General features: G+C 44.8%; 1 pseudogene; it reads left to right on the top strand.

Moving 5' to 3' along the window:
* Positions 1 to 3,598: 3,598 nt before the first annotated feature.
* On the top strand, positions 3,599 to 23,133 carry LOC107295738 (annotated as a pseudogene).
* Positions 23,134 to 23,927: the final 794 nt, after the last annotated feature.

Here is a 23,927-nt window from a genome sequence, read left to right as displayed (position 1 = left end):
ACTACACAGTCCAGTATTTTTCCCCGGATCCTCCTTTTTCCCCCATAGTTTTTCATTTTCCCCTCATTAAACAATTACCATTCTTACTACTATTAATATATACAAAATTAGGTATAAACATCTTCATATTTTACTAATATTATACAAATAACCTCAGTTCCTAAATCACTATCCTGTTTTTCATACTCTTGTTAACATTTAGTTTCCCATGAATATTGAAAGTCTTTGTCAGTTGTGATTTTCACCATGTTAATTACATTTGAATAACTATCAATTTTATTCATACTAATCCTCTTGTTTGTATTTCCTTTGTGAAAAGAAGAAAAAAAAGTGCTATTTAATTCTAAATCATATTCATTATAAAAGACTAATTATATCTCAAAGTCCTAAATTTCTTTTCACTATGTTCAAACAAGTATTTAGACAGACAATTCTATCTTTTAAATCTAACTCTCCCTTTCTTTCTTTGCCAAATAGCTTTCCACGCCAAGCCAATTAAATCGCCCGGGAATTTTCTTTCTGTTTTTGTAAAAGCTGCTTGGCATGAGGAAGACAGTTCAGCCAGCATATTTTTGAGAGGGAATTCCGCCTGTTTATGTTCCTTCCACCCCCCACTCGGTGCAGTCCCTGTTAGAGCCAAAGCTCCCCGCGTGGGCCACCTCGAGTCAAGTTTCCAAGTACGTTAGTCTTATACTGGAACAAGAGAATGTGACTGAATATTTGCATAATCTGGCGCAAGTGCTTTTGTCTCTAAATAGGCTTAAGCTGCCCTGCCGCCAGTCTCGGACAACCCTCCACTCGCTGAATCTGGAGAGTGGGTCCGAGTGAAAGAACTGTCACCTTCCTCTGTAGATCCGAAGTGGTCCGAGCCGCGAGGAGTGCTGCTCAGCACCCCCGCTGCAGTAAAGGTTGAGGGGCTAACGGCGGACGTCCATGGATCCAGAATGAAGAAGGTGTCGCTTCCATCCGTCCAGTGGCAACTCCAATGGCTAGATCAGTGGTTCTCAACCTGTGGGTTGGGACCCCATTTGGGGTCGATCGACCATTTCACGGGGGTCGCCAAGCAAGGCTGTCCGCCATTTTTTTTGTCCGCCATTTTTTTCCCCTTTTCCGGCGGGTGCCTTACCTCCCTTGGGCTGGGCCAGCTGGTGGTCGGCCTGCTTTGTCTCTGCCGCTTGCCAGCTATGCCTCGGCCGGCGCAGGGGGCGGAACCACGCATGCGCAGCGCTCCCGGGCAGGGAAAGTCCTCGACTTACGACCGGTTGGGTAGTCCTCGACTTACGACCGGTTTAGTCCTCGACTTACGACGGTTGGGGTCACGGCATTAAAAAGGTTGAGAACCACTGGGCTAGATGAACTCAAGCTGAAACTCCCTAAGGTTCCGGCATCACCCCCTCATCTGTTCCCACCCTTTGATGATCCAGACGGCCACCCAAACCGCAAACTGGACTCCGTTAGGCTACCCTGGTTTGTTTCTCCTTTTGTGGCCCGTTTGCCTTGGGTGGTTGTCATTTCCACTGCCACCTTCCTTGGAAGGGAGAAACACAAACCTGATTTTTGGCATGGCTATACTCTTTGTCTTAATGCTTTTGGCTCTCCAAATGTTAGGATCTACCAACTCCCCACCTGACTGTTCTGCGTGTAGCGTTACGACCAGAGCAGGGAACGAGCTTACAAGGACCCTGATATACCATGCTGAGAGCAGCTGCAAAGAGGTTGTTGGGATGCGTGTCCATAGTGCCACCCGATTTTCCCTTTGTAATGATACGTGAAAAATCACATGCGTTGATCCCTCTAGTGTAAAATTCCAGAAAACCATCCATGGGAAGAGTCGGGGGCTCTTATGAGGACAAAACACCAGCACCTCCGCTAATCACAGAAGTGAGATCTGCTTCGATGCCTGCTATGCTATGAAGCTTAGGCTCCATTACAGGACAGGATCCATTACTGTCGTAAGACGAGGATTAACTAAATTAGAGCTGCAGCCTCACCTAGTTCCTAGATCCCCAATTAGCAGCAGCAGCAGAAGATGGTGAGATTGGACTGTAACGTGAACGGTCTGGGAGTGGAGGTGGGCGCAGGCAACCCCGGCCAGGATGGCTGGGCATTCTTGGGGCGTGGCGCGCAGGTCCCATTGCACCACAATGCTGAGCTGGGCTAAGACTGGGCTTTGTGCTGCAGCTCAGCGGCTATTTCAGCCCCAGAGCCATTTGCCCCCCCCCTAAGAAACCCCTGGTCTTCCTGATCTCAGTCTAGACTATGGCACCTCCCTTGCTCCAATTTATGAATGCCTCATATGACGATGTCTGTTGTAGGAATACATTCCTTTCTTGCACTTATTTGCACTTTCTTTTATCTTTATATCATAATCTTGCAGTATAGGTTTCTGCTTTAGCAGAAATTGTATGGTTGAAATTGTACCGTTTTGTAACAGGCTCATTTGACTCGTGACACTTTTCCCCATGCGAACGTTCTCCTTTTAATGCCATGCTCATTTCAATGGTTATGCATACTATTACGGGATATTACTGTCCATGTCTCTGATGTAACTGAGGAGGATGATTTCTTCCATCCAATCAAGTCTTGTTTTGTACTTTTTTCTCCTGTATGGAGTATAAAATGAAACCCAATTCTGTGTCCTAGATTCCTTCTTTTCACTGAGGGAAACTTCTTTGCTATAATACTCTAATAAATTGCCTTTAAATGATCACCCCACAGTGCCTAATTTGAGCAAGTGTGACATGGCTGAATCTAGGGCTAATTTGGCCTTTGTTGTGGCTGTGAAAGAGCTCCTCCGTCTCGTTTTTGATATAATCTATATAAGTTTTCCAAATGGAAAGCACATATTACTCTAATTCCAAAAGAAGATTCAGATTTGACGCACATCAAAAATTATAGACCAATCTCGCTGCTTAATGTGTATTATAATATTTTTACTTCAATAATAGCAGAGAGACTCAGTTGAATTTATACATCCAGATCAAAACGGCTTCTTACCAAAGAGACAAATTAAAAACAACTTAAGAGTGATAATGGACGTATTAGAATACTATGAACTACATCCAGGGAAACAATTGGCACTTTTAGACGCCATTTTTAGATGCCCAAAAGGCATTTGAAAATGTTTCCTGGCAATTTATGACTCAACAACTACAAATAATGGACTTTGGACAGAACTTTATAAATATGATAAAAACAATATATAACAAACAGACAGCAAAAGTGATTGTGAATGGAGACTCTACTGAGAGTTTTGAGATAAGAAAAGGCACAAGGCAAGGATGTCCGTTATCCCCATTGTTATTCATTTTTACTTTGGAAGTTTTAAATAGAAAGATTAGACAAGATACAGAAATTAAAGGACTGGAAATAAAAGATGAAACATAAATTAAAAGCATTTGCTGATGATCTAGTATTCATTCTAGAAGAACCTAGGGGAAAGGTAGAACAGTATGGAGAAATGGCGGAATTAAAAATAAACAGGAAAAACCAAGGTAATAGTTAAAAATCTTGCAGATAAACAGAAAAAGCGAATGTCAGAAAAAAACAGAGGTACAGATAGTGAAAAAGGTTAAATATTTGGGTGTATATCCGCCAAATGCTCAACAATAAAAGAAGGTAACTATACAAAACTATTGAAACAAATAAAGCTGGACTCGGAAAGATGGAAGAATTTGCAATTGTCAATATTAGGAAGAATTGCTACAGCAAAAATGAATGTTTTGCCAAAGGTGCTATTTTTATTCTAAACAATTCCGATAAAACTTGAGAAAAAATTCTTCCAAGATTTAAACGCATTAATTTTGAATTTTGTCTGGCAAGAAAAAGCTAGAATTAAGATGAAAACATTATAAGATGCTAAGGAAAATGGAGGTTTGTGGTTACCGGAGTGGGTTCTGTACTATTAAGCATCTGTTTTAACATGGGTGAAAGAATGGATAACTCTCAGAAATAAAAGGTTGTTATATTTGGAGGGGCATGATTTACAATTGGGATGGCACGCTTTCTTATGGTATGGGAAAAATAGAGCTCATAAATATTGCCAAAATCACTATATAAGAAATACTTTGTTAATAGTATGAAAAAAAATTAAAGCTGAAATATATTTAAACATTCCAAGGTGGCTATCAACGATGGAAGCATTTGTACATCCAAACTTGATAGACTTTGAAAAAATTTGGACATATAGAGATATTCTAAATATTGATGGGAACTTAAAATCCAAACAAGAACTGGAAAATCAGGGTTTCAACCACGGTGGGCACATTTACAGATGCAAAATAGGTATGAAAAAGATGTAAAACTGTATGGATTTTATAAAGATCAAACTGTATTTGATAAGATTTTGTTATCCTCTGATGAGAAATTAAGAAAATGTATAATTTTTTTGATAATTCTGCAAATGGAAAGTGAACAAGTTAAAGAAACAATGATAAGATGGTCAAAAAACTTTGGTTATAATATAGAACTGGAAAAGTGGCAAACGCTATGGGAGAGAAATTATAAATTAACAATGTCAACTTTGTATAAAGAAATTTATATAAAATGTTTTATAGATGGCACTTGCCACCAGCAAGACTAGCAAAAATGTTTAAAAATATGTCAGATAGATCCTGGAAATGTAAGCATAACTCATGCACGTACTATCATGTTTGGTGGACATGTGGCAAAGCAAAGGCTTATTGGAAAAAGATACATGCTTGGTTAGAAAAAATATTACGAGAACATGTTGACTTTAAACCTGAACGTTTATTAGGTATAATGCCAGAAAAGATTAACAAACAAAGCCTGTATTTCATTTTACATGTCACTACAGCAGCAAGAATAATCTTTGCGCAATCTTGGAAAAATGAAAAAACGCCACCAGAGGAAGAAATAATTAGAAAAATACTGGAATGCGCAGAGATGGACAGATTAACTATGAGATTGAAACACAAAGAAGAAACAGAATATTATCAAACTTGGGATCTATTTTATCAATGGCTAGAGGAAAGAACGAAGGATTAGGAATTGAATATGTATTAGCATTGTTATACTCAGCACGTTGGTGGAAAAATTAATATATGTATGTAGGAGAAAATTAATAAAATCTTTATAAAAAAAGATTATGAGACTGAAAGAAAAAGAAGACACGGATAGATTATTATCAAACTTGGGATCATTGGTTGGAGGAAAGAAGAAAGAATTAAATATATATTAGCATGTAAACCCAGACAGCACGTTGGTTGAAAAATTATTATTGTATATAGGGATGGAGGGCTATGTCTCAGGGCACGCTGGCCTGGGCAGCAGCTGTAACAGGAGCCCCCTCCAAAGGTGGGATACATCCCCCGTTATGTATTTTGCAGTTACTGTTCATACCAGGTTGATATATTATTGAGCCCAAACTATACACTTATGACCATAATCATCTAGCCAAACATTTCTATAGCTAACTGTTGTTTTTTTACCATGTTTTATGTCATACAGTACTGGGCAAAATTGCAGAAACCTTTTGGGGAAAGTGTTTTTTTGAGATCTGATGGCTAATAACACCACTTTTTGTGGAGTACCATAAAATTATATATCAGTGGAAAGATAATTTCATCAAGAATGTAATGAAATGAGGTTTGTTCAATTATCTGTACTGTATTCTATGAAACCTTATAGCCAAATAACCAGAAAAAGGAAGCACAACTTGCTTAGGTTGATATCAGGTAGCTTTCCTTCATCTGATTTTAGCCAATGAGCGTGAGTGTTTAGAGAACCAATCAGATGTCATCCTGTTTTGGCAACGAGCCAATCAGATCACAGTAGGATTCAATTATTGATGTCCTGTATTGAAGCTGAGAGGAGGACATTTGTCAGTGTGTTACGTGATTGCCATCAAAGTGGTTGGGGTTTTTTTTCTTTGTGTCATTTAGTGAGCTTGTAAAAACGTAATAAAATTAAAGTCATGGTGCAAAGAGTTGACTGGTTGCCCAGAAAGCGATGTAAAATAGTGTTATTAAGAGAACAAGGCTACAGTTACAAAGAAATTAGAAGAAAAATGAGTGCAAACTTAACCAAAGGTGGCATTTCTACTGCACACTTTTCCCAAAAGGTTTTCCACAATGTTGGCCACTACTGTGGTAGTAGAGACCCCAGGAACCGACTCAGAGCTCTCTCTGCCCAGAGGAAGGCAGTGCCGGGAAGGGCCAGGATCCTGCGCAGAAACTTCAATCTCTCCGGCCTGCAATGGAAGAATGAAGATTGAGGAAGAGAGACACATCACACCCTCGGTGTGTGTGTGTGTATTCTTCTCNCCTTCCTCCCCCCTTCCCTCCTTCCTCCTGGCAGGGCAGAACGGGGGGGGGACCTTTGGGAAAAGCCTCAGTGGGAGAAAACCCTCCCAGCCGAGCAAGGCAGGCGATGCAACGGGAAGGAGCGCAGAGCGAGGCAAGCGAGGGCAGAAGCTCCGCAGAGCGAAGCCCAAAGAAACGCGGGATCCTCCCTGAGAGGCGGGAGAGGGGCTGCCTGGGGGGGGAGCCTGGCCGGAGCCCCCCGGGAGGAAGGAGGGAGGAAGCGCCCCCCTCCCTGATTTCGCCTGCTTGGATACCCCCCAACTCCCCCCCCGCCCTACCCAGGGAGAGATCTCGAGGGGGAGGGAGGGAGGAGACGCAACCCCGGGAGGCCCCTCAGCTTCGCCGGCCTGGATGCGGGGGTGGGTGGGCGGGGGGGGGGCAGAAGACGGGACCCCAAAGGTCAAAGGGAGCCGCTCGCCTCACCTCCGCGGCGGAACGAAGACAACCTTCGCTACTGCGCAGGCGCCAACTGGCTTTTTTTCGAGGAATGAGGACGCCGATTGGTCGCTCTGGGGAGGGCAGCGATTGGCAGGAGGACTCCTCGGGGCGGTCCATTGAAAGGAAAGAGGAAGAGCAACCAGGAACAGACCTCGCAGCGAAGTCCCGCCTCCACTTCCGGGAACAAACAGAACTGAAGCGCCCTAATTGATACGGCCGCGGAGGGGCTCGGACTCAGGTAGGACGCAAGGGATGCTGGGAGTCGCAGTCCGAGAGGCTCTCTGGTGGAGGAGGGAGGGGGGAGCCCGAGGCCTGTTTTGGCGGGACGGGCGCTGGGAGGGAGGCCGGCTCCGTCTCGTTCTTGCCCGGGAAATGCTGATGACAGGCGGAGGCTTCGGCTTTCCTCCCCGGGAAGGCGGGCGGGAGGGCGGGCCTAGGACTCCCCTCTGGGAAAGGGACGAAGCCATGACCCGCCTCTCCTCCTCTCCCTTCGCCCCTGCAGGAGGACGGGCGAGCCCGGCGGAGGAAGGAAGGAAGATGGTCTCTGAGGGAGGGAGAGAGGGAGGCAGAGGCTTCGGCCTTCCTCCCCGGGGAGCGTGTGGGGCCCCTCGGGAAAGGGATGGAGCCGTGACCCGCCTCTCCTTTGCCCCTGCAGGAGGACGGGCGAGCACTGCGGAGGAAAGGGGCGCTCCCCGGGAGGAGACGGCGGGGAAGGCCTGACAGGGATGAGTCGTAGGAGACTCCGGGAAAGGAGGCCGCCTGGAGGGAGAAGCGGGGAGCAGGAAACGGACGGAGACCCCAAGACGCGCCTGAAGGGCGGAGGGTCCTTCAGAAGAGGCGGAAGACTCAGAAAACGCCACAGAATCCAGGAGGGAGGAAAGAAATATCAGTGCCCAGAATGTGGAAAATCCTTCAAAGCAAATGAAGCTCTTAAAAAGCATTTGAGAATCCACACTGGAGAGAGACCGTATGGATGCCCGGAGTGTGGAAAGAGCTTCAGTCTGAGGGGAAACCTTTATAAACATCAAAGGATCCACACTGGAGAGAAACAGCATAAATGCCTGGAGTGTGGAAAAAGCTTCAGTCGGAGGGGCACCCTTTATGTACATCAAAGGATCCACACAGGAGAAAAACCGTATAAATGCCCGGAGTGTGGAAAGAGCTTCAATCTGAGGAGCACCCTTTATAGACATCAAAGGCTTCATACAGGAGAAAAACCGTATAAATGTCTGGAGTGTGGAAAGAGCTTCATTCAACCGGGAAAACTTCATGCACATCAAAGAATCCACACAGGAGAGAAACCATTTAAATGCCTGGAGTGTGGAAAGACCTTCGCTCTGAATGGCACCCTTTATAAACATCAAAGAATCCACACAGGAGAAAAACCGTATAAATGCCTGGAGTGTGGAAAGTGCTTCAGTGTGAAGGGAAACCTTTATAAACATCAAAGGATCCACACTGGAGAGAAACCATTTAAATGCATGGAATGTGAAAAGAGTTTCAATAGTAGAGGATGTCTCGAGAGACATCAAAGATTTCACACTGGTGAAAAACCATATGAATGCTTAGAGTGTGGGAAGAGCTTTACTCTGGGTGAACAGCTCCGTAGACATCAATGGATTCACAGAGGAGAAAAACCTTATAAATGTCTGGTGTGTGGAAAGAACTACAGTGAGAAGAGCAGCTTTTTGGTACATCAAAGAATCCACACAGGAGAGAGACCGTATAAATGCCTGCAGTGTGGAAAGAGCTTCAGACGGAACAGCAACCTTAGTGAACATCAAAAAATCCACTCGGGAGAGAAACAACTGTATAAATGCCTTGAGTGTGGAAAGACCTTCAGTCACAGGAGCTGCTTATTTGTACATCAAAAAAACCATTCAGGAGAAAAACCTTATAAATGCCTGAACTGTGGAAAGAGCTTCAGTCTGAGGGGTACTCTTCATAGACATAATAAAATCCACTCAGGAGAAAAATTGTATAAATGCCTGGAGTGTGGAAAGAGCTTCAGTCAGAAGAGCAGTGTTTATAGACATCAAATAGTCCACTCAGGAGAAAAACCATTTAAATGCCTGGAGTGTGGAAAGAGTTTCAATACTAAAGGAAGTCTCAATAAACATCTAAGGATTCACACGGGAGAAAAACCATATGAATGCTTGGAGTGTGGAAAGAGCTTTACTCTGGGTGAACAGCTCCGTAGACATCAAAAGATTCACAAAGGAGAAAAACCATATAAATGCCTGGAGTGTGGAAAGAGTTTCAATGAGAGCAGCAGCCTTGATAAACATCAAAAAATCCACTCTGGAGAAAAACCTTATAAATGCCTGGAGTGTGGAAAGGGCTTCGTTTGGAAGAGCAGCCTTTTTAGACATCAAAAAATCCATTAAGGAGAAAAACAATATTAGTGCTTGGAGTGTGGAAAGAGCTTTATTTGATGGTTGAAACCTCCCTAAACAACAAAGGATCCACACTGGAGAAAAACCTTATAAATGCCAGGAGTGTGGAAAAAACTTCAATCAGAATGGAAAACATAAACATTAAAAAAAATCACTTAGCCCTGAAAATGCCTGGAATATGGAAAGAGCCCTAATGAGATGAGCAACTTTTATCTACATCAAAGAATCCATTCAGGAGAGAAACTGTATTTCTGATAAATGCCTATCCAGTCTCTTCTTAAAAGGTTCCAGTGATGGGGCACCCACAACTTCTGGGGGCAATTTAAATTTAAAACCTACAAACTACAGTAATATATGCTAATCTCCAAAATAAAAGCTCAATAGTTTGCAAATACAATAGTTTGCAAAGTACAGTACTTAAAAAGCAGAGCAGTTCCCAAAGAGCTTACAAACAAACACTATAAAGTAACAATTTTTTTTTAAATACATAAGGAATTTTAGCACTGGAACCCAGTCAGTAGCAGATTGCAGCAAAAGCAAAAACCGGTGCTAGCTCAGCTCTTGTTTGGCCATCTGACCAGGGACAAAAAAACCCCCAACCCTGCCAGCTTCTCATAGCCCCGAATGGCCCAAGAAAGTCAGAGAAGTAAAAATGGCCGCCACTGCGGTATAGACTGAAACCAAGTGACAGGCCTACACAGGCCTCTTTTTGGTCACAATTTTGAATTTTTACTGTACGTACCCTTTCTGAATTAATTCGTTTTTGTGAAAACTCTTTAAATAAATACTAGTACCTGGGGGATTAACCTGTAAATGCCTCCAGTGTGGAAAGAGCTTTACTGAAGGTAAAGATCTCCGTATACAAAGAATTTACACAGGAGAGAAACCCTATGAAAGCCTGCAATGTGGAAGGAGCTTCAACAGGGCAGGAACTCTGTATAGACATCAAAGCATTCACACAGGAGGAAAAGTATATAAATATCTGGAGCGTGGAAGGAGCTTTAGTCAGAGGGTAAACCTTTACAGGCGTCAAAGACTCCATTCAGGAGAGAAATCATATAAATGCCTGGAGCATGGAAAGAGTTTCAGTGGGTAAACTTTTATACATATTAAAGACTCAGGAGAGAAATCATATCAATGTCTGTGTGTAGAAAGGGATTCTGTGAGAAGGGAAGTCTTTGCATATTGCCCCCCCCCCAATAATCCGGGTCCTCATTTTACCATCCTTAGGATGGAAGGCTGAGTCAAGACTTGAGCGCTGTCAGAATTGAACTCCAGGCTGCAGACAGTCTGCCTGCAATACTGCACTTTTAACAACTCTTTAAAATGCGATTGATGAAATGCAGAAGGGCTTCTAAAGGGCTAAGAAGCTACTTAAATATTTATCACAGATCTAATTACAGCTCAATAAGACAGTTGTGAACTCTTGCCCTTCGTTGCTGTCTCAACCTTTGTGTGTCAATGTAAGTATATACTGTATTCTCAGCCCAAATATTCAGGAGTACGTAACTTATGGACAGCACCATTTTACTATTCCCTTTATTGCTACACTCTGTTTAATGATTGTGCTGTTCTGTGATGGCTAATAGTTGAATTTGAATAATCTTACACTCTTTTCAAAGGTTATGTAATCTTATGAGCACAAGTGTGTACTGTATTCTCAGCTCAACCACTCAATAGTAAGTAAACTACAATAGAATAGAATGCAGGAGAGAAAGAATGGAATGGAATGGAATAGAACATTAGAACAGAATGGAACCTTGGAGGTCTTCTACTCCAGCTCCCTGCTCAAGCAGGAGGACCTATACTATCTCAGTTTTACTATTCCTTTTATTGCTACATTCTGTTTAATGATTGTGCTATTTTGTGTTGCCTAATAGTTGAATTTGAATAATCTTACACACGTTTTAAGGGGCATGTAATCTTATGAGTACAGGTGTATTGAATTCCACAAACTCGAATCACGATTGCTTCTGATTGGTGAGCGGAATAATGTAGCTGTAAAACAGGTAGGCTGCTTCCTGACAGAACAATTAACCAGTGGAACAACCTGCCTCCAGAAGCGGTGAATGCTCCAACACTGGAAGTTTTTAAGAAGAGACTGGACAGCCATTTGTCCGAAATGGTGTAGAGTTTCCTGCCTGAGCAGGGGGTTGGACTCGATGACCTCCAAGGTCCCTTCCAACTTTATTATTATTATTATTATTATTATTATTATTATTATTATTATTATTATTATTATTATTATTATTATTATGAACAACTTCAGTGGTAAAGTACTAAACTACAGGTAATCCTCGAGGTATGACAGATCATTTAGCGACCATTCAAAGTTACTACAGACCTCCCAAAAACCCTGTATGACCATGATTCGAAGATAAGAATTTTACAAAAGTTCAGAACTTTGCAGAGACACTGAAGCATGTCCACCTATTCCCCCCCCCATCCTTGCTCTGCTGGTTCCCCAAAGGCGTGGGCCTGCCCTTCCTCCCCTCACAATGCCATGCACATTTAACATCCCTGCATTCACCTCTACATTCTTTTAACTCTAGAGAAATCAGATCAATCTCAGGCTAACCTAATTAACGCTATCCCGCTTCTGTAAACCTTGCTTGCGCTGGGAAAACACCATTTACCTTAAACAAAAGGAGTCAAGTATCTGGATGCAAATGAAAAGGTAATGCCGAAGGAAGTGATGACACATAACTATTGTTTAACCATTTAAAAGGCAGTCACATCACTTCCTTGTCCCTCTGCTGTCCTATGCTGTTGCCGATGGGCAAGTCTGTATAAAAAGGACTATTCCCCCCCCCCAGGTGTGCTGCCCATGTGTTGGGAGGCTGATCACCCAGCTGCTTTTCTCGGCCGATTAAAGAGTTGTTTTTTCCATGTCTGAAGCCTCCATCTCAGTTTCTACTTTGGCTTGTGAGAGTCTCAGATTTTTCTTTAATAAGGTTTTATTATTTTTTTTAAATTATAATCTTTAACACTTAGTAAACAACATGTCTGGGTTCACATATTTGACATTGCCTTCAATATAAATCTAGTCATTACTAGTATTTTCCCCCTGATCCTCCTTTCTTCCCCATATTTTTTCATTTTCCCCTCATTAAACTGACATTCTTACTATTATTAATGTATACAAGATTAGATATAAACATCTTTCATCATATTTTACTAATAATATACCTCAGTTCATAAATCACTATCCTTTTTTTCATAGTTAAAATTTAGTTTCCCATCAATATTTAAAGTATCTTTCTCAGTTATGATTTTCACAATGTTAATTACATTTAAATAATTATCAATTTTATTCATACCAATTCTCTTATTTTTGTATTTCCTTTGTGAAAAGAAGAAAAAAAGTGCTATTTAATTCTAAAACATATCATTCATTATAAAAGACTATATCTAAAACTCCTAAATCCTTTTAACTATGTTCAAACAAGTATTTAGACATATAATTCTATCTTTCAAATCTAACTCTCCCTTTCTTTCTTTGCGAAATAGCTTTCCACGCCAAGGCAATTAAATCGCCCGGGAATTTTCTTTGTTTTTGTAAAAGCTGCTTGGCATGAGGAAGACAGTTCAGGTAGGATATTTTTGAGAGGGAATTCCGCTCGTTTATGTTCCTTATTTCTCCCCTCCTCTTTTGCCTCCCAAATTGTAACCATTCCCCTGACAGTTTTATATTCCATTCCCCAAAGTCTTCTTTCTTGTCATAAGGTACATCTTGCAAACTTAAGGGGGTAAAGAGTACTTCATCTTCCAAGCTCTGGTTTATTTGTTCATAGTTTATAGTCGTTGTCTGAGAACTTTCTAGTTGCAGCTTTTATTTGGAGATTTGCTCATTTATGTCATCTAAATTATTTTTAGATTCATTATGGTTTCTTTTTATGTCCTCTTTGCATGGAAGAATTGATTGGTGAATTAACTGTAGCATAGAGTATGTTTCCTTCTGAAAGGTGTTTATTTTTTCTTGAGACATCATTCCTGTAGATTCTCTAATATCACCAGTAGCAATAGAAGTAGAACACAGTTTCTTCTAGCTTAAACAACTCAGAAGCCTCTCCCAGCCAGGCATAGTCCAAAGTCAGATTTTCCTTCTCTCCCACTAGTTCTTAAAAGTCCAAGCCCAATAAGTATTTATTGAGAAGGTCAAGGTGATAAGTATGCCAAAATATTTTCCTTTATTACCAGCTGTTCTCCCAGGCTAAGAATCACCAAGCAGCCAGAAAGCAAGATATGGTGCTATACACAAATCAACCACTAGATGTCATTCAAAGTATATTTTCCACTCTTAAGACAAAGGATTGATTTCTTGTATTTCGCTTCTATTTTTTTTTTCAAAGAGAAAATCTTCAAATTATCTCAGTTTTCAAATTTATCAAAACTGTAACTTTATATTACTTCAACTTCAATGTTGTACATTTCTATCCCCTATAGAGTTAAGGCGCAGCTTTGCCTTCAGAGGTTTTAGCTTCTTGGGAGCCTTTCCAGGAAATTCAGTTGTAAAATAGTAAAGAAGAGATCAATATTCTCACCTAGTTCCAGACATGTAGTTTACGATGTGCTAATTAGTGCTTTTGTTCTTCAGTTGTCAGCAGTTAATGGCCGGTCACGGAAGTGTAGCCTGTCTTTCCCCTGCCGATTTGGAGGGCTTTCCTTGAATCCAACGGAGAGACCACTGCCTCCCCGTGACCAGCAAGGCACCCCTCCTTGTTCATCATCTCTTTGGGGCGACTTTAGGCCCTTTTCTGGGCCCCCAGCAGGACAGAACCCTGCCCTCCTGCGTCCGTCTCTCTGTGACGCAGAAGCGGACGTCTGACAGTCTCAGATCTTATCTGCCAGGAAAACCTTAAATATTTTCTGGCGCCCGAACATGGGGCCCAAAGACTCCATTTCTTCGGAGGAGCACCCCCTGGCTCCCCACGTGCGAGTCCCGTTGTGACTTGGAGACCTTTGGCACGGCTGTTGGAAGAAACAGGTCCGCACTGATGACAACGTCAAGAGCACTCCTGGACTTCCTTTGTTCAGTGACTTTGGCTCGGTTTGCGACTGATAGACCCACCTTCAGCCCGGACCCGAACACTCAAAAGAAGGCTTCCTCCCAGCCCCGTAAGAACTCTGAAAGCCAGCTCAAGGAATCTCAGTCTGTGTAAGTAGTAGGATTGGGACCTCCAAAGGGGAGGGAGATTGGGGAGTGTCGTGTGTATGTGTGTGCATGTGTATCTGAGACGTGGAAAATTCCTCCTAAAAGGGACCAGGCCGCGGATGAATGTGGAGAGTGATTGTTGAGAAGTTTTCCAGTGACACTAGTCTGGGATTCTCACAAAGGAGGGGGAGGATAGAGTAGGAGAGGCCTATTTGCACTCCGAACCGAAGTAAAGGTCCAAGAAATCTCCTGAGAATCGTGGGAAACTATAATAGTTTGCTTGTGGGAAACAAAGCGGGAAGGAGGAAGCTAAAGCCGTGCACCCCATTGGGTTGCGTGTTGACCCACTGGAGCACGTTAAAACCCCAAGTGGCAGTAAAAGTTACCTTTAAGAAAGGAACCTTGCGCAACTTCTGCAATGTAGACTGGCCAACTTATTCCCTTGGTTACCATTAGAAGCCTTGGCCACAAGAGGGCATCATTGACCTCGAAATTATTAACAACTTGATCGAAATCCTGGCCACGCAGGGAAAAGCAAAAGAGGAACTTTATGCAGGCTTCTTTTTCAATCTGGCCCAGAGACCCGATATCCAAAAATTATGCAGGTTGAAAAGCGAGAGCCCTCAGAAGTGCACTCCCTGGCTTCCCGACAACACGGGAAATACAAATCTGAGGAGGCAGAAGAATTTCCACCCCCATATTCTACTCTGCTGCCCCCACCGGCAGTGCTCCCAATTCTGCTGCCACTCCCATCAGCCCCCCAGGATTCTGTGCCAATGCCACGCTGTCCCTTAAGCAGCCTGAACCGGCCCGTTAGTCCTCCACACACCCGGACGGGACAGCCCTATGGGCAAGACCCCCAAACGGGTCCATCTCTGCTGGCACCTCTCCGACAGGTCCCCATGGGTGATAGAGTAGCTGAAGGCATCCAGCACCCATTACAAGGCTGCGCAAACCCAAGGCCTTCAGGAAAGAGATCCGGCTGCTGAATGGCCTCACTCCGGCATCATCCTTGTCCCCAACTACAAGGTCGACTGGAATACCGACCAGGGCATGAGGTGCCTGTGCCATGTCCAGGATGCCTTTGTCCATGGTCTCCGGATCAGTGTTCCTAAAACTGTCAATTGTCACCTGGTCCACCAATTTATTCAGGAACCCAAGAAGTCCCCTACGGACTTTCTGAACCGTCTAAAGCAGTGGTTCTCAACCTGTGGGTCGGGACCCCATTTGGGGTCGATCGACCATTTCATGGGGGTCGCCAAGCAAGGCTGTCCGCCATTTTTTTTGTCCGCCATTTTTTCCCCTTTTCCGGTGGGTGCCTTACCTCCCTTGGGCTGGGCCAGCTGGTGGTCAGCCTGCTCCGTCTCTGCCGCTTGCCAGCTACGCCTCGGCCGGCGCAGGGGGCGGAACCACGCATGCGCGGTGCTCTCGGGCAGGGAAAGTCCTTGACTTACGACCGGTTGGGTAGTCCTCGACTTACGACCGGTTTAGTCCTCGACTTACGACCAGTTTAGTCCTCAACTTACGACTGGTTTAGTCCTCGACTTACGACCGGTTTAGTCCTCGACTTACGACCGGTTGGGGTCATGGCATTAAAAGGTTGAGAACCACTGGTCTAAAGGACGGGTTCAGAAGGTTTACCAGTTTGGACCCAGATATCCCGGCCAATGAAGCAATATTAAAAATGAACTTTGTTGGACAAGGTGCCCCTGATATTAGGAGAAAACTCCAGACATTTCGAGCTCCCACCACGCAGAACTTCCAATCCCTCATCCAAACAGCTTTTACTGTTTTTGCCCAAAGAGATGAGGAAGAAGAGAAGAAAGAAGGTAGAAAAATAAGGAAACAAGCAGCCCTTTTGGCCATTGCCCTTCAGCCACAATTGAAAGGGGGGGCACCAAGCTGAGCCACCAAGACACCCCAGAATTCAACGCAACCAGTGCGCCCGATGTAAAATGTTTGGCCACTGGAAAAACGAATGCCCCCTTGGGGAACAAGGGAAGTTTCCCCATTCCTTGCCGAGGACCAAGCAACGGGTTTCTTGCACTTCTATCTTTTTATCGTAACCTTGTAATATAGAACATTTCTGCTTTAGCATCTAGTTCAGGGGTAGGCAACCCAAAACACTCAAAGAGTCACTTGGACCCATTTCCCACCTAAAACAAACACTGGGAGCCACAAAACCCTTTTGATATCTAAAATGAAGATAACACTTTTTTACCTTTATTATAGGTTTGTGTATGTATGTATGTGTGTATATACACACACACACACCTATAATAAAGGTGTGTGGATAGATAGATAGATAGATAGATAGATAGATAGATAGATAGATAGATAGATAGATAGATAGATAGATAGATAGATAGATAGATAGATAGATAGATAGATAAAAACGGGTATATGCAGTGTTATCTTCATTTTAGATGTCAAAAGGGTCTCTGTCTCTCCCCCCCTACCTCTCTCTCTTTCTGCCCTTAGTCTGCCAGTCCTCTTCCCCCACTCTTTCTCTCTCTCTTTCCTCTCTCTCTTTCTCTCCCTCTCTTTTTCTTTCTCTTTCATTTTTCCTCTCCCTTTTTCTCTTTCCTCTCTACCTCCCTTTCTCTCTTTCCTCTCCCTTTCTCTCTCTCTCTTTATCTCCCCCCTCTCTCTCTTTCTCTCCCCCCCCTCCCATCTTCTAATCTGGCAGCTGGCTTCAAGCTCTTCTCCAACAAGCTCAGGGGTAGGCAACCTTGGCTCTTTTATGACTCATGGACTTCAACTCCCAGAATTCCTGAGTCAGCATAGCTGGGCTAGCTCTCTCCTGCCCTTCCTGCATCCTGCTGCGAAGCAGCCAAGGCAGGAGCCCCACCCAGTGAGCTTTTCAGCTCCTCAGAGAACACCGTGAGTCCACTCTCTTTTTTTTACACACACACAAACACAAAGAGACAGAGAAGCAGGGAAGCGCAAGTGTCTCTCTCTGTCTGTGTGCAAATGGCGGAGGAGGCTGGGAGCCACAGGGGAGGGCTCAAAGAGCCACATACGGCTCTGGAGTTGCAGGTTGCCGACCTGTGATCTAGTTGCTTGTAACTTTCTAACTGCCAAATAAGGGACTTTTTCAGTTTGAGTAAAAAAGGCCTTTTTTCTATTGTATTGGGTAGAAATAAGAATTGATTGAAATTGTACCTTTACGTAACAGCCTTATATGATTGGTGACACTTTTACACATATGAACATTTGTCTTTTTATGCAATGCTCATTTCATTGGTTATGCTTAATATTATGGGATGTTACTGTCTTTGTCTCTGACGTAACTGAGCAGGATGATTGCTTCCATCCGATCAAGTCTTGTTTTGTACTTTTTCTAATGTATGCAGTGTATAATGAAACCCGATTCTGTGTCCTGGATTCCTTCTTTTCATTAAGGGAAACCTCTCTGCTATAATAGTCTAATAAATTGCCTTTAAACGATCTTCCCACTCAGTGCCTAATTGGAACAAGTGTGCCGTGGCTGAATCTAGGGCTAATTGGGCCTTCATTGTTGTGGGTGTGAAAGAACTCCTCCATCTCATTTTTGATATAATCTAAATGGGTTTTCCGAATGTCAGCACCACGTAAGGCCATCCCGGATATATGAAACTCTTGTAAATTGGATGCTCTTAGTGGTCCCCTTGTCTTCAAGGCTTTTTAGCAGACACAAGAGACTTTCTAAGGCCAACAAAGCTTCATGAGATACTATCCATATCCTCAGCATACAGGAGAAGCACATCTGGGTCCACGGATTCAGGGTGGTGTCAGTAGGAGACTGTCAGATGACCTGTTGGGGAGTGGAGGTACAACCTAAAGAGGGTGGAAGTCTAAATAGAGCCCTGAAGAGGTACCTGGTTGGTTAGTACATTTCATACAAATGCTGAATGAGAAAAAGTGACATCCCTTTCTACTGTATTCTCCACATTCATCAAGATTTCCCTCAAATGGAATCAAATGTAGGCTTAAAATCTACAAAGGCGACATGCAGTGATTTTGTCCATGTCGTTTTATTTTACTTAGAGGAATGTTAGTCATAAATCAAAATTTACACCCAATACATTATACGAGAATAAAGTCCATGCTGTTTAATTGTATTAGTTTCAGCTGATTTCACAGTAAATGGAAATTATTTGGTAAAAAAAGGTACCCTTAAATACTTTTTGCTGCAATGGGAGGATTCGATCGTTCACCTTGTCCTCCTCTGAATCTCCTGCACAGAATTTGAGGGGTCCAAACCAGGCGCAGTATTTAGGATGCAGGTTGAGCAAAGCAGAACCGGCCGGAAGAATTCTCGGTCTCTATTTCATGGGCCTGATCTGCATTCCTAGGAGAGGACAGGTTCTGCCTCCTCCTTCTCCTTCAGGAAGGGTTTCAGGATTGCCCAGAAAAGGCTGAGAGGCCGGCTGGAACTCAAGCAGGAAGGAAGGAAGGCTGGACTTGGACGACAGGCAAAGCCCCAGAAATCCAGCCCTTCTCAACACTGCCACACTTAGCACGTGTGAATGTGGGTCCTCTGGAGGGAGTTGTGTTGTGTGAACGGAAACAAAATGTTGTTGAACTATAAACTCCCACTTTCTTGCCATTCAGCATCTGCAGTGCCTGCGCCTGTCTACCTGAGCACCCGAGGCTCTGTTCACACGACCTGCTTTCCCACTCCTGGGTTTGCACATCCAGACCCCCGGCCTGGTTCAACAGGCTCTTTGGAAGCCAACTTAACCTGGCATAAGACTAACCAAATTTAACAGGCTATGGAAATGTGAGGGCTTCCCTTGCCATTGAGGCTTACTGCAGGGACTCGCCCGGGCAGCATCCACCAGGGAACATTCTCCAACCGGGGGACTCTCAGTCTGGCCCTGCACATCGTTGGCTGACTTGGGAAGTAATGCTTGTTTACGCTTAGTTGGGATTTGGATGTGGGACCACCAGGAAATGCAAGAGATGCTATCTAGCACTGGAAAGTTAAAGAACCAGCTCAGTCTGTATTGCTGTTCAGAAAATGGTTGGCTGAGCCACAGGGAGCTTTGGTTTCGAATGCAGTAAGTGTTTTGCCCTGCTGTACACGTTCTTTCCCCTTTTATTCTTCTCTTTTGTAAAGCACCCAGAGTCTTTGGGAGTTGGGCTGCTCCCAAATGTAATAAAAGAAGTCATTGCAAAATAAATGGGTACCTCCCACAAATTCCCAGTCCTTGGATATCCCAGCCGTGATAGTGAATTGCTCGGGGTGCAACAACCACCACGTGATTGCTGATAACTTGGGCTGGTTCTCTGACTTGGAAGGGAAAACGTGGTCTTGACGTCCTTTGCCCTTCCCCCCCCCCCTTCTCTTCTTCAGGGTTTGATGCTTCAGCTGCTGAAGCTGGAATGAGTTCCTGGGAATACTTCAGAGCTGACATTGTTTATTAGTGAAGGCAAATTCAAATTTAGAATAGAGCTGGGACCTTGGAGGTCTCCTAGTCCAGCTCCCTACTTAAGCAGGAGACCCTATGTACCATTTCAGACAACTGGCTCGCCAATCTCTTCTTAAAACAAAAAGCATAACAAATATTGCAAAAGTAAAAGGTGGGTTTGACTATACATGGATGTAGTCCCAGTCCCGGCACTCAGGGCTGGGAGTCCCAAGCTGGCAGAGGGGCCCCAAGAGACCCCAGGAACCGACTCCGAGCTCTCTCTGCCCAGAGGAAGGCAGTGCCAGGAAGGGCCAAGATCCTGTGCAGAAACTTCAATCTCTCCGGCCTGCGATGGAAGACACAAGATTGAGGAAGAGACACACCTGCCACCCTCGGTGTGTGTGTGTGTTTGTGTGTGTGTCTGTGGGGGTGTGTGTATTCTTCTCCCAAAGCAATGCCTAAAAAGGGGGAGCAGCCTTAGATGTTATATCTCCCCCAGTCCGAAGCCCCCCCCCGAGAGGCTGGGAACGGTCTCCTGCCCTTCCTCCCCCCTTCCCTCCTTCCTCCTGGCAGGGCAGAACGGGGGGGGGGAACCTTTGGGAAAAGCCTCAGTGGGAGAAAACCCTCCCAGCCGAGCAAGGCAGGCGATGCAACGGGAAGGAGCGCAGAGCGAGGCAAGCGAGGGCAGAAGCTCCGCAGAGCGAAGCCCAAAGAAAGGCGGGATCCTCCCTGAGAGGCGGGAGAGGGGCTGCCTGGGGGGGGAGAATGGCCGGAGCCCCCCCGGGACGGAGGAGCCCCCCCCGATTTCGCCTGCTTGGATACCCCCAACTCCCCCCCGCCCTACCCAGGGAGAGATCTCGAGGGGGAGGGGGAGGGAGGGGCGGGGAAGGAACCCCGTGAAGCCCCTCAGCTCCGCCGGCCTGGATGAGGGGGGGGCGGCTGGGCGTGGGGGGGGAGAAGACGGGACCACAAAAGTCAAAGAGAGCCGCTCGCCTCAACTCCGTGCGGGGAATGACAACCTTCGCTACTGCGCAGGCGCCAACTGGCTTCTTTCGAGGAATGAGGACGCCGATTGGTCGCTCTGGGGAGGGCAGCGATTGGCAGGAGGACTCCTCGGGGCGGTCCATTCAAAGGAAAGAGGAAGAGCAACCAGGAACAGACCTTGCAGCGAAGTCCCGCCTCCACTTCCGGGAACAAATAGAACTGAGGCGCCCTTATTGATTCGGTCGCGGAGGGGCTCGGAGCCAGGTAGGGCGCAAGGGATGCTGGGAGTCACAGTCCGAGAGGCTCTCTGGCGGAGAAGGGAGGGAGGGGGGAGCCCGAGGCCTGGTTTGGCGGGACGGTCGCTGGGAGGGAGGCCTGCCCGGAAAGTCTCAATGCGAGGCGGCGGCTTCGGCCTTCCTCCCCGGAGGGGCCTGGGACTCCCCTCCGGGGAAGGGACGAAGCCGTGACCGCCTCTCCTCCTCCCCCTTCGCCCCTGCAGGAGGACGGGCGAGCCCGGCGGAAGAAGGAAGGAAGGAAGGAAGGAAGGAAGGAGGCGCCGCCCGAGAGGAGAGGAGGCCCCGGGGAGCAGCCCCGGGAGGAGACGGCGGGGGAGGCCCGGCAGGGATGAGCCGAAGGGGACTCCGGGAAAGGAGGCCGCCTGGAGGGAGAAGCGGGGAGCAGGAAACGGGCGGAGACCCCGAGACGGGCCTGGAGGGCGGAGGGTCCTTCAGAAGAGGCGGAAGACTCGGGAATCCTCAGAGAATCCAGGAGGGAGGAGAGAAACATGAATGCCCGGAATGTGTTAGATCCTTCAAAACAAATGGAAGTCTTGAAATCCATCTAAGAATCCACACAGGAGAAAAACCTTATGGATGCCCGGAGTGTGGAAAGAGCTTCAGTCAGAGGGGAAACCTTTGTAAACATCTAAGAATCCACACAGGAGAAAAATCACATAAATGCCTCGAGTGTGGAAAGCACTTCCGTCAGAGCAGCAACCTTTATGAACATCAAAGGATCCACACAGGAGAGAAACCATTTAAATGCCTGGAGTGTGGAAAGAGCTTCAGTCAGAGGGCAAACCTTTATAAACATCGAATGCTTCATACAGGAGAAAAACCGTATAAATGCCAGGAGTGTGGAAAGACCTTCGCTCAGAACAGTACCCTTGATAGACATCAAAGGATCCACACAGGAGAAAAACCGGATAAATGCCTGGAGTGTGGAAAGAGCTTCAGTTGGAGGAGCGCCCTTTATAGACATCAAAGGATCCACACAAGAGAAAAAACGTATAAATGCCCAGAGTGTGGAAAGAGCTTCAGTCAGAGGGCAAACCTTTATAAACATCTAAGGCTTCATACAGGAGAAAAACCATATAAATGCCAGGAGTGTGGAAAGACCTTCGCTCAGAACAGTACCCTTTATAAACATCAAAGGATCCACACAGGAGAGAAACCATTTAAATGCCTGGAGTGTGGAAAGAGCTTCATTCAGTCAGGAAACCTTTATGCACATCAGACAGTCCACACTGGACTGAAACCACATAAATGCTTGGAGTGTGGAAAGACCTTCGCTCAGAACGGCACCCTTTATAAACATCAAAGGATCCACACAGGAGAAAAACCATATAAATGCCTGGAATGTGGAAAGTGCTTCAGTGAGAGGAGCAACCTTTATATACATCAAAGGATCCACACAGGAGAAAAACCATATAAATGCCTGGAGTGCGGAAAGTGCTTCAGTCGGACGGGACACCTTTATGTACATAAAACAATCCACACTGGAGAGAAACCATTTAAATGCCTGGAATGTGGAAAAAGTTTCATTAGCAGAGGATGTCTCGAGAAACATCAAAGGTTTCACACTGGTGAAAAACCATATGAATGCTTGGAGTGTGGAAAGAGCTTTACTCTGGGTAAACAGCTCCGTAGACATCAATGGATTCACAGAGGAGAAAAGCCATATAAATGTCTGGTGTGTGGAAAGAACTACAGTGAGAGGAGCAGCTTTTTGGGACATCAAAGAATCCACACAGGAGAGAGGCCGTATAAATGCCTGCAGTGTGGAAAGAGCTTCAGACGGAACAGCAACCTTAGTGAACATCAAAAAATCCACTCGAGAGAAACAACTGTATAAATGCCTGGAGTGAGGAAAGGCCTTCAGTCACAGGAGCTGCTTATTTATACATTAAAAAACCATTTAGGAGAAAGACCTTATAAATGCCTGGAGTACGGAAAGGGCTTCGTTTGGAAGAGCAGCCTTTATAGACATCAAAAAATCCATTAAGGAGAAAAACAATATTAATGCCTGGAGTGTTGGAAAGAGCTTTATTTGATGGTGGAAACCTCCCTAAACAACAAAGGATCCACACTGGAGAAAAACCTTATAAATACCTGTAGTGTGGAAAGAGCTTCAGTCAGAATGGAAAACATTATAAAGATTAAAAAAAAACACGTAGCCCTGAAAAAGCCTGGAATGTGGAAAGAGCCTCAATGAGATGAGCAACTTTTATCTACATCAAAGAATCCATTCAGGAGAGAAACTGTTTATAGGTAGTCCCTGAGGTACGAACCTAATGGAGCCTGGCCATTTGGCTGGTAAGTCAAAACACTCGTCCAATGAATCAGAGTCAATTTTACAAATGTTTAAAATTAAATTCATTAATTAAATCAAATGGCTTGTTAAATAAACAAAGATCTGACTTGCTATTTCCTTGTATAGCTGCCATGTTAACTGAAGTGGGAGGGTTTCTCCGCCAGCTGCCTATCAGCTGTTTCTGGCGTGCTCAGGAACTAAATTGCCTCCTATTTAGCTTGGAGCCATTGCAGTTACTGTTTTTTTAAAAAAACAAAAAACAAACTTCTCGCTAATTGTCACTAATTGGCTTAAAAGTCTCCAACCAGGCACCCAGAGGGAGATGGGGAGGAATTTGCAGAACTCTCAGCTTGCAATAGTAACAGATGGAAGGGACCTTGAGCTCATCTAGTCTAACCCACATGTCGCAGAAGAGAGTATTTCTGATAAATGCCCATCCAGTCTCTTCTTAAAAGGTTCCAGTGATGGGGCACCCACAACTTCTGGGGGCAATTTAAATTTAAAACCTACAAACTACAGTAATATATGCTGATCTCCAAAATAAAAGCTCAGTAGTTTGCAAATACAATAGTTTGCAAAGTACACTACTTAAAAAGCTGAGCAGTTCCCAAAGAGCTTGCAAACAAACACTATAGAGTAACAA

The sequence above is a fragment of the Protobothrops mucrosquamatus genome, unplaced genomic scaffold (genome assembly GCF_001527695.2).
Source record: "Protobothrops mucrosquamatus isolate PMUCROS unplaced genomic scaffold, P.Mucros_1.0 scaffold2470, whole genome shotgun sequence".
Classification (NCBI taxonomy): Eukaryota; Metazoa; Chordata; class Lepidosauria; order Squamata; family Viperidae; genus Protobothrops; species Protobothrops mucrosquamatus.
Note: the sequence above shows the minus strand (reverse complement) of the source record. Positions and strands in the feature narration are given on the sequence as shown.